General features: G+C 41.7%; 1 protein-coding gene and 1 long non-coding RNA gene across 5 annotated transcripts in view; one reads left to right on the forward strand and one right to left on the reverse strand.

The window, feature by feature from the left end:
• Positions 1-3,131, reverse strand: part of LOC128851952 (uncharacterized) — a 107,974-nt gene extending 104,843 nt beyond the window's left edge. Inside the window, exon 1 of the long non-coding RNA XR_008449473.1 lies at positions 2,042-3,131. This is a non-coding gene — a long non-coding RNA (uncharacterized LOC128851952). The remainder of the gene's footprint in view (positions 1-2,041) is intronic.
• Positions 3,132-13,340: 10,209 nt separating this feature from the next.
• The window catches only part of SYT1 (synaptotagmin 1), a 350,955-nt gene continuing 350,215 nt past the window's right edge, over positions 13,341-14,080 (forward strand). For 3 of the 4 annotated variants that reach the window (XM_054064261.1, XM_054064263.1, XM_054064260.1), the window contains exon 1: positions 13,341-13,599. The gene's annotated coding sequence lies outside the window, so the exon portion shown is untranslated. The remainder of the gene's footprint in view (positions 13,600-14,080) is intronic. The other variant, XM_054064259.1, reaches the window with a different exon arrangement.

Raw genomic sequence — 14,080 nt, forward strand, 5'->3', positions numbered from 1 at the left:
GCATTTGAAATACAACAAATAAATGAAATATGGTATATTAATTTTAATTTGGAATGTAGTTTTAAACTCCATGACTCATATCATGTCGCAACATTCTGCGCAACTTGTCTACAAAGCAACTTGTTTTCTGCAATGGTAGAATGCATGATTTGGGGAACAGTCATTAAAATAGCTTACAAATTTTTACTGTGAAAAAGAGAATAACTGAATTCTGTATAAATATATATATACAATTACCTAAATCCCAGCTACGTTACATTAATTCTACCGTTTCTTCTAATTTGAAAGAGAAAGATCTGCTTTAAAAGATATGCAAACTAACTTTTGAACTACAAGCAATGAATTATTGAAAAACAAAAATGGTAGGAGAGAAGACTGAAACCATGGTTGAATCAGAGAGAGAAGGATATGCAAAAAAAACCCATCAGAAACATATGGATGCCAATGCAAAACAGTTATGCTAAACATGTTCTAGTGATATAATATGACTGGCATTTTAATAACAGAAAACATCTGAGAGTTAATATACGAGCAGCATGTTATGTGATTCTGGCCCAACCTAGGAGCTACTGACAGCTGCTGGGAAGGGCATTACGCAAATCAGTTTCTAAAACTGAATCTTTTCTGAGTAGTATGCATCTTATATCTGTTTTGGCAGGTACTGTTTGAGGACAGCACCGATGTGAATGTGGTCTCTAAGCCTCTTACGCAAGACACTGGCCGATTGAGTGTGGTTAGGCTTACTCTCCTAAGCCCAGAAGCAGCAGAATGGTGTATCACCGAGAGCCCTTACACACTACAAATCCAACCCTGACAAAACTGTGCTAGTCAGGGTATCCTGGCACAGACATAGCTATAGTATAGAAACCTGAATGTACAGTATATTCAGTGCCCTCCTCCACCACCCTTCTACCTTGTATTTCCAAAAGATTTCCAGTGGGAATTTTCTGCCATTTTCAGATCTGCTACCTTCAATTAATTAGAGTTCGAGCATCGGTAAGAGTACTGTGGATCTCTGTTCTCAGGTAAATTTGAACCTGTGTAAATCTGTGGCTCTGTTTCCCACTCCATGATGACCCTTCCCTAAGCATGTCTCTGCGTTTGCAACATAGGTTCCAACTCTTCCTTAGTTTTACAAGCAAACTGGTTCTGCCAAGAACCAACAGTCAGTCTGTATCCTTGAGATGTGAAAATTTTTTTAGAAACAGAGCTTTTTGCTGCTACAACCAGTGATGTTGTACCTTTCTACATATGAGTTTCTTTGGATTTTAAGGAAAAGCAGTAAACTTCCTTTTAAACAACTTAAGATAATACATACATAAAATTTATTCTATTTTTAATATATGAGTTGGTTTAAAGTTGAATGAAGTGTTAACAGGTATTTGCCAAGGGGATACAAAAAAATATAAAGGCAATTTCTAGAAAGAAATCTGAGATGCAGCAGTTTTGGAGTAGCTATGTAAGCTGACATTAAATTAGGCTGCGAAAATAGGATGTCCAAATGAATTCTTGGGGTCAATGCCATCAAGTGAATATATAGAGAACTAGAAGCCAATTAAGGCATTTAACTAAAAGGTCTGAATTTGAGAAGTTAGGATAGTCAAAGATCAAACTAGCTTCACCATGCAAAATTAGTTCTAATTGGAGAAATGTATGTTCTATTAAACGCGCCTTGAGACCATTAAAATGTCCAAATGAAAAACAATAAGGACATGTCCCAAAACTGTCAGTCATCTTGTAAGCAATGGATATTTTGAGGAGTTTAGTAATGGAAAATTTAGGCTAAGTAATGCAATCTGTATAGAATGAGTCACATACAGGAAGTCCAGTCCAAATGCAATTTAAATATTACACACGGTATTAGTGAAGGAAAAATGGAGAAAAAAAATGTGGAGAAACAGGACTAAAAAGATACAGTTGAATACAAAAAAGACATGAAACTGAAAGAAATAAACAACACCATAACAAAACTCTTGTAGTCCTACAGCCAAACATCTCTCTGACATTATGAAAAACAAAGGGCAGAAAATATCTGAATTACCTTCATACCAATTAAAAATAGATGTAGGTTCAGTTACGAAGAAGTGGAAAGAGAAGTGGTCATAAGCATCCTCAGACTTCAGATTCTTTCACCAAGAGCTCCATTTTACAAATTCTATGTCACAGGAGTCCGAGATTCCCGCGATATCTGCAGAGGGATCTTGGAATACCATTATAAGCATAGTCGTCTGTCACTGCAATTGATTACATGATTCAAATCAGAATGTACTTCTGGAAACCTTCCCAGAAGTTTACATTAGTGGATTCTCACTCTTCTACTTTAGGACTATAATTATACAATGCATTAGAGGCTGAAGGCACAGAGCAAAGAAAAGGTTTAATTACAGTTCCTGTGTGGAACATTATAAATATTATGGCAAGGATAAAGAAGTCTAGATAAGGAACCAAAACTGAAAAAAGAAGTACTGATGAGAAAATCACCTTAGAAATTACATCCCAAGGTAGAGGATATTGATGATTAATAGTAATAACATTCGATTTCAGAGAGTGCTGATGGTTCCAGCAAGAGCTATGGAGATTATGTTTACCATGATATTAGTCATTTCTCTGTGGCTTATTATAAGAATTTTAATTCAGCTGACTCTCCAACTCTGGATCAAGTGGTATGATCTGAAGGCAAAGATTACTTTGCTATATTTTCTGTCATGGAAGAATGCATTTGATGTATTTTTTAAGTAGAAAAGTAAACATACACAATTTTCTGGAGGAAAAGTACCATAGAAGGAACTGTTACTAAAACTGTTAAAGCTGTAGTTCTAGAAAGAGACTCTTGCATATTTTTAATGTTGCTTCAGGTTATTCCAGCAATGCCTTGATGTTAAAAAGAATGACACTGGAAAAAGCCTTTTTCATCTTTTTCCAGACAGCACAAACCCCAATTCTAAAACAAACTTTAAACTCACAGTGTGTTGCACACCAAAAGAAAAGTCTCTTCGTTTCTATACTAGCTTTACTATTGCTAAACTAGCCTTAGTATTTAATTTACTTCATACTATACTGCTATAGTATATATACTTCTTACTATACTATTACTGCTATACTAGTTATGCTACTTTATTTACTGTCTTTTACTTTATACATTATTTTTGGTTTATTTTATAAAATACACTATTTTATTTCACTTTTATATTAAATTATTGGGGTTTTTTAACTATTGTTATACTAGCTTTCCTACTACTGTACTAGCTTTCCTACTGCTGTAGTAGAGATAAGCATATCAGAGAGCATAGAGAACATAACATTTTCTTGTAGAAAATAAAAGTACCATCCTCCTATCTTAGTATGAATCTGTGCATGACAGCTTGGAAAAAAAGCTTCCAATGAAAAGGTGCTGAGATATCTATTCCAAGGTTGGATTTTATGAATGAACATGAAAAGGCTAAGTATAAATCTAGATGTACAACAAGAGTTTTATATACATGCTACGTATATATTTGTAAAGCTGATTCATGAACTACACCAAGAGTTGCACATAGGTACTATACATAATCTGCTAAGGTGATTCATGTACAAAGTATGTACTGTCTTTGGAAGCAGTACCTTGATGCACACTGAAATTTCCATCCAAGGCGTGTGTGCCATCTGCATTCACATTGCTGCAATCTGCAGAATTCATCAAGGAGGCACATTGTGTCCTACATTGGTTTCCCTTCACTACAAAATCTTAGTAGTTATAGATCATTATAGACCATTATTTTGCATTTATTGACACTCAATATCTGTTTCAAACACATGCTGTAAATGTCCCAAATGCTCTCTGCTTCCCAAAGACTCACAGCGCATCACAGGCACTCTGAATCTGCCTGTGAGCAGTTATTCATTTCCATTCCTTTAACAGGAAAACCAGGACAGAATCTGTTAAGCAAGTCCTGACCTTCTACCAGTATAAACTGGCTTATAGCTACATCTGGGTGCAGTCCATGCTTTGCTGTCTGGCAACTTTGAACAAATGAAATTACTTCCAGCTAGTGGAACAACATCACTCTCCAGGCTTGGATCAAAGCAGGTTTTCAGGATGACACTGAATTTCAGGACAAGAATAATCACATTTGCCCAGTGTTTGACATACTTATCTGGAGATCCTGATCTAAGAAGGAAGTTATTACCCCTCCAAGCTTAGTCATACTTGCTCATTAGTTTGAGCTAGGAGAATCTTGTGTCAAGATCACGGAGATGCACAAAGACCTCCCATATAATATCCATGACTGATGGTTTCAGAGGAATCCCTATACTCCAGTGCCAGGTACTACGCAGCTTCACTGACATTTCAGAGCTATAAATGGTGTTTGTATCTCCAGCTGATCACTACCCTAGGAGACACAGCCCTATAACAGTAGGGATAGTTGCAGCCCCTCAGAGGTTAGCTCATGGCCTTCCTGACACAAATTTCATGAAGCAGGTGTGGGAAGCTGCTCCAGTTTGGCTGGTTCTGACCAAGGATGGGTACGTCCATGTACAGCCTTTCAGCTCTTCAATTTATAGCTGTGACTCTGAACCATGAACATGAATCAGCAGTGTGCCATTGCAGCAAAGGCCAATTACATCCCTGGCTGTATCAGAAAAATAAAAGTCAGGAGGTCAAGGGAAGAAATCTTCCCCTTCTATTCAGTACTTTTTAAGACCACATCTGGAGTACTATGTCATTTTTGGGCATTTCAGTACAAGGAAGACACTTGACACCCTGGAGTGAAGCCAGTGGAGGGCCACCTAGATGGTTATAGAACCTTCAGCCTTCAAGACACTCAGAACTTGACTGAACAAAGCCCTAAGGAACCTGTTTATCTGGATCTCCTTAGAGCGTGTGGTTGGAGAAGATGACCCTTAAAGGTGTCTCCTAAACAAAGTTATTTTATAAATCTATTGCTACATGCTACTAGCAGCAAACTTTGATGACTATGAAGTTTAGCACCTGGATGCATCAAATCTTTTATCTCACATAGCTGTCTAACCAGCACCAGAAATAGGAACCGAACCTCAAATGGATCCTCTGTGTACTAAAAATACAGGTCTTTGTAGTATGGCAGTGAGGGTTAGGGGTCCTTACATAAGTGTATGTTGGTTGCTGAGATCTTCTTGGAGGACTATAAGCTGGTCAGACATGATATATTAGCATCCATAGTGAAGAGAGCCAAAACACACCAAAAGTATCCCTTAGTCTCTGTACTCAGGCTATGAGATGCCTTTGCTAGGACAGCTCCTGAATGCGTTCACCTATGTATAGGCAGCACAGAAACAATGGACTATGAGTCAGTGGCAAAAAACTGGGAGTGCAAACCCACAAAAATATTGAAATACTGACAATTAGTTTGGTCAGAACATTTTTTGTTTTCTGATCATCACTAGAGAGTCAGTGTGGCTTTTCAGGGCAAGTCTGCTGACAGCAGCATGAGGCTGCCCAGCGCCAGACAGAGGTGAATCTATCGCCACTGTGACTCCCGTAATCTATCGCAGCTCAGCCTGCAGAGTAGAGGGTGTCACACTAAACGAGGCATTAGATCGTAATTAAACCAGCAATTAAACTGTAAATAACTTCAGCAAATAGCCTGTTTTTCCTCAAAGAAAACTGTCAAGGTTTGTTTTTAGGAGAAGTGGCTGCAGGAAAAATCAAACAAGTTCTATTTAAATCAGAGTACAAGGGAAGAAAAGCTTATACAGTTCTATTGGAAAAAGTCAAATGTGGACATTTTCATGAACCCCTGTAAGACAAAAACGGCATGACCAGTTACCTTAAAAAAATCAATTTAGTCAGAGATAAAGCTTAATAACTTTCAGAGGGAAAGTCAAACTGAAGAGTGAGTTAATAAAAGAACCCTTAGCATTGAATAGGCCTTTTTAAACTTAGCAGGAATGACTGTTGCTCTAACAAATCTCTGAGGTTATTCTACAAATACCATCGTAGTTATGAGGGAATAATGATGATAATGCCTTTCTGTGATTATGGTGGAGAAAGTGTGGGTCATAGATTCTAGCAGAAGGAAGAAAGTTAGTGCACGAAGGAGTCCACTGTAAGTCGTAGAATAACTTAATCTAGGTTCTCATCTTTAGTAAGAACATTTTGATTTAGAGTTCCGACACCAAAGACCATATAAAATCACCATTTCTTTGAAAATCCACACTTAAGAACAAGAAGATATAGGTCAAAATCCTTAAACTAATCAGTACCAAAAACTCCTGTGGGCTAAACTTTTCTCTGGGATCAAATTACTGAGCTTAAGCTAGGAAGCTTATAGTCCAATTGCAGTGTGGGGAAGGAAGAGCTTCTGGCGATAAGAATCTTTATACCATATCTCCATTCTAAATGGCTTCTTAGTCTGTTTTTATTCTTTTTTATTTTATTTTTTTCTTCCATCCATTAAATAACATTGCTGACTAGTTACTTCTGTTCACACACAAACAAGAATTAAAACCAAACTAATGGCTAAGTGACTTTTCTATTCTGCTGAAGAATGAAGGTAAAGCCTTCAGACAGAATTATGACTGATGATGAAGTACAGGAACAATCTATTACTGTACTTCACCATCAGTCATAAATCTGACTGAAGGCTTTACCTTCATTCCAAAGAGAAAAGGACCAATCCTGATTCTTGCAGAAACAGGTCTAATGTCAAGGCTTAAGAGGACTGTCCAGACCATTTCTCACTTAGGATTGATAATGTTATCACAAAATATATTCCCAGATGAACAGGAAGGACAAGAGAAGAAGGAGGGTAAGAGGACTGGCAATGAAGAAAGGTCAAAAGCAAAACACTAGGAAGGTGATAGGGGATTCTCATTCACAGATTTATGAGAATTTAGGGAAGAAGATCTTGGCCCAGACTAAGTGACAATTATTGAGTAAGGAAGAAACTATGTCCCCAGTGTGCAACGGGAGTTTCTGTTCCGTTAAAACTTTATAGTTAAACTTGGGACTTGTATTAAGATTATGCGTTACTACATTAATTTCTTTAGGTCTTTAAGATTGCTTGTTTTATAGAAGATAGCAGTTGTGAAAACCATGCTTTTAAGACAGCAGCTCTTACTAGAGATTTATACATGTGGAACTCTGAGGAGAATTAGGCTCCCTGGGTAGGATTTATTTTCTCTTTGCGTAAGTTTTTAAACAACAATAAAGGCCTTTTTCTTAATATTAACATACTGTAATGAATAAAAATTCACCTTTGACTTGGATAAATATCTATCAAAGTCTGCAGAAGAGACATTACCGTTGACCTTATCATCTTTACAACCCTGTTACAGTTGGAGAGCTCTATTCCTCTATATTCATGTAATTTGAAGGTTATGCCATATGCTATAGAAAAAACGTGGGAAACAAAACAAGCTTTTTAGTTTGCAAACAAAATGGTGCTGCTGACAGCCCAAACTGCGAGAGGTAACTAGTTTACTGTCTTGCATACTGGCATAAACATAGCTGTGAGGAAACTGAAATTAAAAATTCTTTTCTCCTAATTATATTAATGATATATAATTTCCAGTTCATTTAGCCATGTGTTTTGCAAGCTTTTAAGCCCAAAAACAGTCTGAACATCAGAATTGTACAGTGATTGCATTTCTATAAGAGAAGTAACTACATTTTAAGGAAAGGACAGAAAATATGATGAAATGGTGACTACTGAAAAAAAAAGTCCTGACACTTCTATGGTTTGGCATTTTAAATATAAATGCTAGGGTAATTTCACTGTGCCTTTGAATGAAATGGCGGTGTGACCTAAACAAAAACAAACTCCCTTGGGAATTGTTTATCAGGCTACTGATATTCCACAGTATTTTCTGAAATATAAAATACATTAACTAGGTTTTTACCCCCGTAACTCTACCCCATTTTTTCTTCACATGGATATTCTGGGACTACTCTGCATAGCTAGATGGGAGAATTTGCCATGCTTCATGTCTGGGATGGTTTTCGGGAGATTTTAGTTATATGTCTGCTGCATGGTGAAGGTTTTGTGGAGATCTCAAATTAGAGAGATGAAACTCAGGAAGCCTGAAGCCATAAGGTTTTATCCACATTTCAGTGCTATACCCTAGTACATGGATTATTTACCCTCACTCTACTCTCAGGGTGGTGTAACTATAAGTATATTTTGCACTTACCAGACAGTTCATTTGAGTGTCTCCACATGGAGTTACGCCTATTTTGTATTGGAGACAATGTCCTCATTTATGCACATTGTGACAATCATGCATATCCATTTGAAAAGACCTTGCTTAAGACCCTCTCCTCAGAGGAAACACTGTCGATACGCACCTCTTCCTTGCGCTTTGTGAAGGACAGCTCCACAAAATTAAATTAGAAATCCCAATTCCCATTCTTTTTATTACACATTCATCCATATGATGCATATGCTCACGAGTAATCAGAAATTCTACATAGGAGAAGCCATAATGTCTACTGCCATAAAGCAAGATTAGAGATGGATAATATATGGGCACTCAGCAAGGTAATGGTTCAGTGGTTTGTTGTTTTATACAGTAGATTCTGTTTGAAAAGGAAACCAGAACTTCAGTCCAGTTTGTCCTATCCGCACTGAAAAGGCCTTTTTTCTGGAGTACCACCCTGAGTACAACTTTGGTGAAAACTGATGTTCAAAGTGGGGAGGAAGATTAAGAATGCAGAGTTGTCAACCCAAAAGAGAATCCCTGAAGTAGGGGCACCATCTACAGGGGAACAGACTGACACTGACTCAGATCTGTCCTTGCATTATGCCACTGACATCCGTACAAAGAAAATACAGGTCTGTTTGACTACACTTCAACACTCCCTCGTAAAAAAGTATTTCCATTTTGCCACAGTGTCCAGGAGGCCTGGGCACAGAGCAGGAGTTCTCTTGTGTTAGCTGCTATACAAATGCAGATTAAAAGAGACCATCCCTGCCTAAACACTTAGAAGCAGCAGCAGATGTATACAGATCAAATACAAGGAAACAATGAAATCAAATGACACATTTAGACAAACATCAGCCAGTGAACTAACAAGTTCTTTGATACTACCCTTTGATTTTTAGCTAGAATTAGTACCAAATAAAAACCCAAGTGCTTGTTCTCTACTCCCTCTATCCAACTCACAACCTTGCACATTGCTCCAAAAATCATCTTCAAAGACTTACTTCATATAATGCTTTGCTTAATTGTCTACAGCTAAACAATTACTCCAGTATTTATTCATTTTACTGAAGGTTAATTCTCACTTTTGGGACTTGGCTGTCACTTCGCTTTCATGTCTTTCATGCTCTCCTGATCCAGGCTTGGCTTCCTGAATAAGAAAGTGCCTTCTAAATACATCATCATCACACAGTATATATTGTAATCAATATATAATCACTGAAATCAAGGGTAGGATGACACTGCCCCAAAATGGGATTCCAAGTTTTTAATTTTCAGCTCTACATACCCGCTCTTGGATTCCCAGTCAACTGGAGAAAAAATCAAAACTATTGAGAGTGTGCATTTCATTGGCTAAAAGATGCTTCAGAAATGTGTGCTTGAAGTCTTGTAATTGGAAATTCATTTCTCCCACCTCCCTAAGCAAAAGACAATTTCTTTGCCTTCAGGCATACAAGCTATTCCCAAAATAAAAAGCAACGAAAAGGAATAAAATAACACAATGTTGAAGAACAAAGTAAAAGACTCTTTCTATTAAAAATAGGTACCTGTAGTCTTGTGCAACACAAGGCCAGTAAATAATTTCATCATGACTATCACAGTTCAATCCCTGTTACTTTACAGTTCTGAATTCCGCTAGATAAGTAAATAAGTAAATGAACATGCCACCAATATAATCTACTCGTTCCCCTGCTGCTGATTTGCCCTCATGATTTCCTTGGCTTCAAGCCTTGTACATCTAATTGTGGCAGTTGTGACACTTGGTCACACAAACGCTGATACACAAAAGAAAACTGATGTCAGCTTGGGCCCAAAACCAGAGCCCTGACTGCTGTTTTTGATGTGCCACAACTGCCGTTGGTCCTGAATTTGCCTCCGTTCAGTGACTGTCATTGTAGTATCTGCTCTTTATGTGCCATAAGACATGCCAGGACAGGCCTGGGAATACTTCAGTTTCATTGGCTTTGGCCCAGGCTCTCCTCTTCTTTCTGGAGCAAGGAGGAGTATTTTACAATCAAAATCTAGGTTTTATAGCTCATATTGCTTTCTAATCTTAGGTTTCATCTTGACGTCACGGTATACAGAGAATAAAAAATAAAAATGGCGAAGGCAAATATTGCATCAATTCTGATCTTGCTTTTTTCATTCAGATTCTTCCCAGATGTTCCTGTACCTTTGGCTCAAAGTCTAAATAAAAAACAAGGGACATGAAGGATAAAACAGTGTCTAGTTCTTCATTTGTACTTAGAATGTACAAAATGGAATGGAATTTCTGAATAGTAGATAATATTTAAAACTCTCATTTGATGTAGTAATACACATTACCAAACCAAACAAAATAGGTTGGTTTGGAACATCATTTTTGCTGGTGTTGCATGTTTCTTCTTTTATTCTGATGATAGGGTACCTTCTTCTTCCCTTAATACAACTGTGGAAGACATAATAATAATAATAATAAATACAATGATCTGTGTTTCATGAGTTTAGTGGCTAGCATTTGGTTAGCATTCCAAGCACTTATCAAATGGCTTGTGAGCTCTTCTAGGATATCCTTGCCCATTCAGGACATTTACATAATCTCTCAAGTTTCACAGCTTCCTTTGGTTTAATTAACCACCACAGCTGGGCAGTAACTACTTGTTTCCTTGTGGATGCAGTAGAGAAATACAACTTGCTCACAGGACTGGAGATCTTTATGAATAAGCTTTTGGGGCTGCAAGGAACTGAAGGAAGCATGTGTGCTAGAAGGAATGTAACTTTGTCTCCACTGCAAATTCCCAAACTCAGAAAGGATTAAGTAAAATCTCTCCCACCACCCTCCAAGCCCTACCACATCTGCTCTTTTATTTATTTAGTATAGTGGAATAATCATGTACAGACTACCACAGTAAGAGAGCGTGAAAATGATGGTCTACTCTCCAAGGCTACTGCTAGATAGCATTCCTGTTCCTTACTTCCTATACACTAAGAGAGGGCTATTTGGTTTAAAAGACGTGCCTGGTCTTTGCTTAGATACTAAGTCAGCATATGATGTGTCATGCCTTGCAGATGCCAGACTCCCACAGACTTCTGGCTGTGTGGCTGTTAGGAGCTCAGCATCAAGTCCTCATTATTATTAGCATTGAAATATATGAAGTTTTTAACTGACCAGATAAATGATGCTAAAGAAAATAGTCCTTGGTATCTATTGTACTCAGAGAAAACAGCCACAGTTTTAAATCACACAGGGTAATATGGGCACAGGTAGCTTCTGCATACGCAGTTTAAATTATGGTGGCTCCTCCTTTCCGTAGCTCATCAAGACCTAGTATTTACTTTCCTTTTCCATCACATGACTTAATGTGCCCACATAAGAAAAATTCATATTGCAACTAGCAGACCTAAGAACACCTGTCTAGCACTGATGTATTCAGAATATGTCTGTTTGAACTGAACTGGGAAAGGGCTGTGATTTTAAGAGGCAAATCCCACCACAAAGTACGTGTGGGGAATGCCAGGCTGATGTTCTGTTGTAGGCATAGTAGTCCTGAGATGTGCCCGGGAGCTCCTTGACTTTCTCAGTTGCCTGCTAACGATGGCATGGGGGATCCTCTGGTTGCCAACATTTGCTGGTTATCATCTTCAGGTGTAATATAGATAACTTTGACTCTTATGTACAAAGTGAAACCAACTAAAGAGTTGCGGAATACGAACTACTTAAAGTCTTCCTACAACAACTGCTGTTCAGCAGCACCCTGTACTGCCGTACATCAAGCCTGGGCTAGAACCTATATGTTCAGTACCGTGTGAACAGTCGAAGGTTATAGGAAACTCTTTCAACGTAAATACCACACTATTATTTTTACAATTTTGCAGATAAAATTGTTTCCCCTCTGCGCCCTTGAGGGTATAAATGCAACAATAATGTTTCCTGAGGAACAAAGAACTTTAGTCCCTTGTTTTTATGAGAGCTAAACTCACATCTAAATCTACTTCCATTTCCCTCTGGAACCCAGGGAACTTTTTATGTTATATTAAACAAGAGACAAATAGGGTAGATCTAATTAAAAGTTGAAGAAATGTGCTTCCCTTAATTGAATTTGTTACAGTTACATTTTGCAGACCAATGTTAATCAAAGCTCCAGTCCAGGGTGGATGGATCCAGGGAATTAAGTTAACCCTTGCACGTCCTTACCCGAACACCCCACACGTTCAGTTCTCACCAAAGCCACTGGGGCCAGTCACGACTATGCCCGGTCGCGATCGCCTCGGGCGAGCTACAAGCACCGAGTGCCGGAGAGGGGGGAAAGCGGCAGAGCCCGCGGGGTCACGGCCGCCTCCTCTCGCCACCGCCCGGGAGACCCGACGGCCGCCGTGTCCCCAGCACCGCCCCGGTGGCGATGCCCTGCTCCTCATCCTCATCTCCGTCCCCATTCTAGTCCTCGTCCCCTTCCACATCTTCATCCCGATCCTCCTCCCCATGCTCCTAATCCTCATCCCCGTCCCCATCCCCATCCCCATTCCCATTCCCATTCCCATCCTCCTCCCCATTCCCATCCTCCTCCCCATTCCCATTCTCATCCCCATTCCCATCCTCATCCCCATCCCCGTCCTCGTCCCCATCCCACCCCATGCCCACGTCTATCCTCATAGTTATCCTCATCCCCATCCCTATCCACATCCCCATCCCCATTCTCGCTCCTCATCTCCATCCCCGTCCTCGTCCCCGTCCTCATCCCACCCCACCCCATGCCCATCCTCATCCTCATCCTCGTCCTCACCCCACGACACCCCATCCTCATCCTCATCCTCCTCCCCATCCCCATCCCCATCCTCATCCCCGCTCCACATCCCCATCACCATCCCCGCTCCACATCCCCATCCCCATCCCCATCCCCATCCCCGTTACTCATCCCCATCCCCGTCCCCGTCCCCGCCCTCGTCCCCGTCCCAGCCCATGCCCATGCCCATGCCCATGCCCATGCCCATGCCCATGCCCATGCCCATGCCCGTCCCGATCCCGGTCCCGGTCCCCACCCTCGCTCCCCGCCCCTGCCCAGCCCCGTCGAGGACCGCGCGGCCGCGGGATGGGCGAGGCCGGCGCGGCGGCTCCACCCATGCTGTGCGCGGGGCGATTGGCTGTGGCTGCCCGTCTCCCCGCCCCGCAGCCAATGAGAGCGGCGGGCCGGGGGTGATGGGCTGCCTCTCGCGGGAGGGATTCCTTGAGACGCTGCAGTGTGGCGGCGCTCCCGGGCGCCGCGCAGCCCCCGTGCCGCCTCCCTCCCTCCTCGCCCTGCCCTGCCCGCTGAAACTTAGCGCCCGTCGCGCCGCCGGAGCGCAGGGGCAGCCGCGGGGGGGGGGGGCGCCGCTCCCCGCCGTGCGCCGCAGCCTCGCCCCGGGCGGGGCGCGCGTGGGAAAAAGGCTGAAGGACGAGCCGGCTGCGCCCGCCCCGGTTGCCAGGTAAGGCGGCGGCGCTCCGGGGGCGGTGGGGGCACAGCACATGCCGCGGGGGATGCGCTCCCGGCGGGGGCGGCTCAGACAAAGGGGGCGCTCCCCCCCCCCCCCTCCTCCCCCCCCCTTTCCCCCATCGCGCACCGCCCGGGTGTGAGAGCAGGGCGCCTGCCGCCTACCTACCTTCTTTCCATCCCTCCTTCCATCCCTGCCCGGTCACCTCGTTCCTCCGAGTGTCCCCTGTCACCGCCGCTGGGCAGGGTGGTGTGTCCCGGCGGGGCGGGGGCTCCTCGGTGTGCGCCCGCGGCTCTCCCAGCGCTGAGCCCCGCTCCTCCCGCAGGGCAGCGCCCCGGCGCTCCGGCATCGCCTTACAAAGAGCCTTTGCTACGTTACTTAGAGAGGCTGTCGAGCTAATGCGTTTTCTTTCCGTGCAATTTCGTTTTGTGTCCTCGGACATCATTGCCTTCATCTTCTTGAATCCCGCTTGCCT

This window comes from Cuculus canorus, chromosome 1, assembly GCF_017976375.1.
Source record: "Cuculus canorus isolate bCucCan1 chromosome 1, bCucCan1.pri, whole genome shotgun sequence".
NCBI lineage: Eukaryota > Metazoa > Chordata > Aves > Cuculiformes > Cuculidae > Cuculus > Cuculus canorus.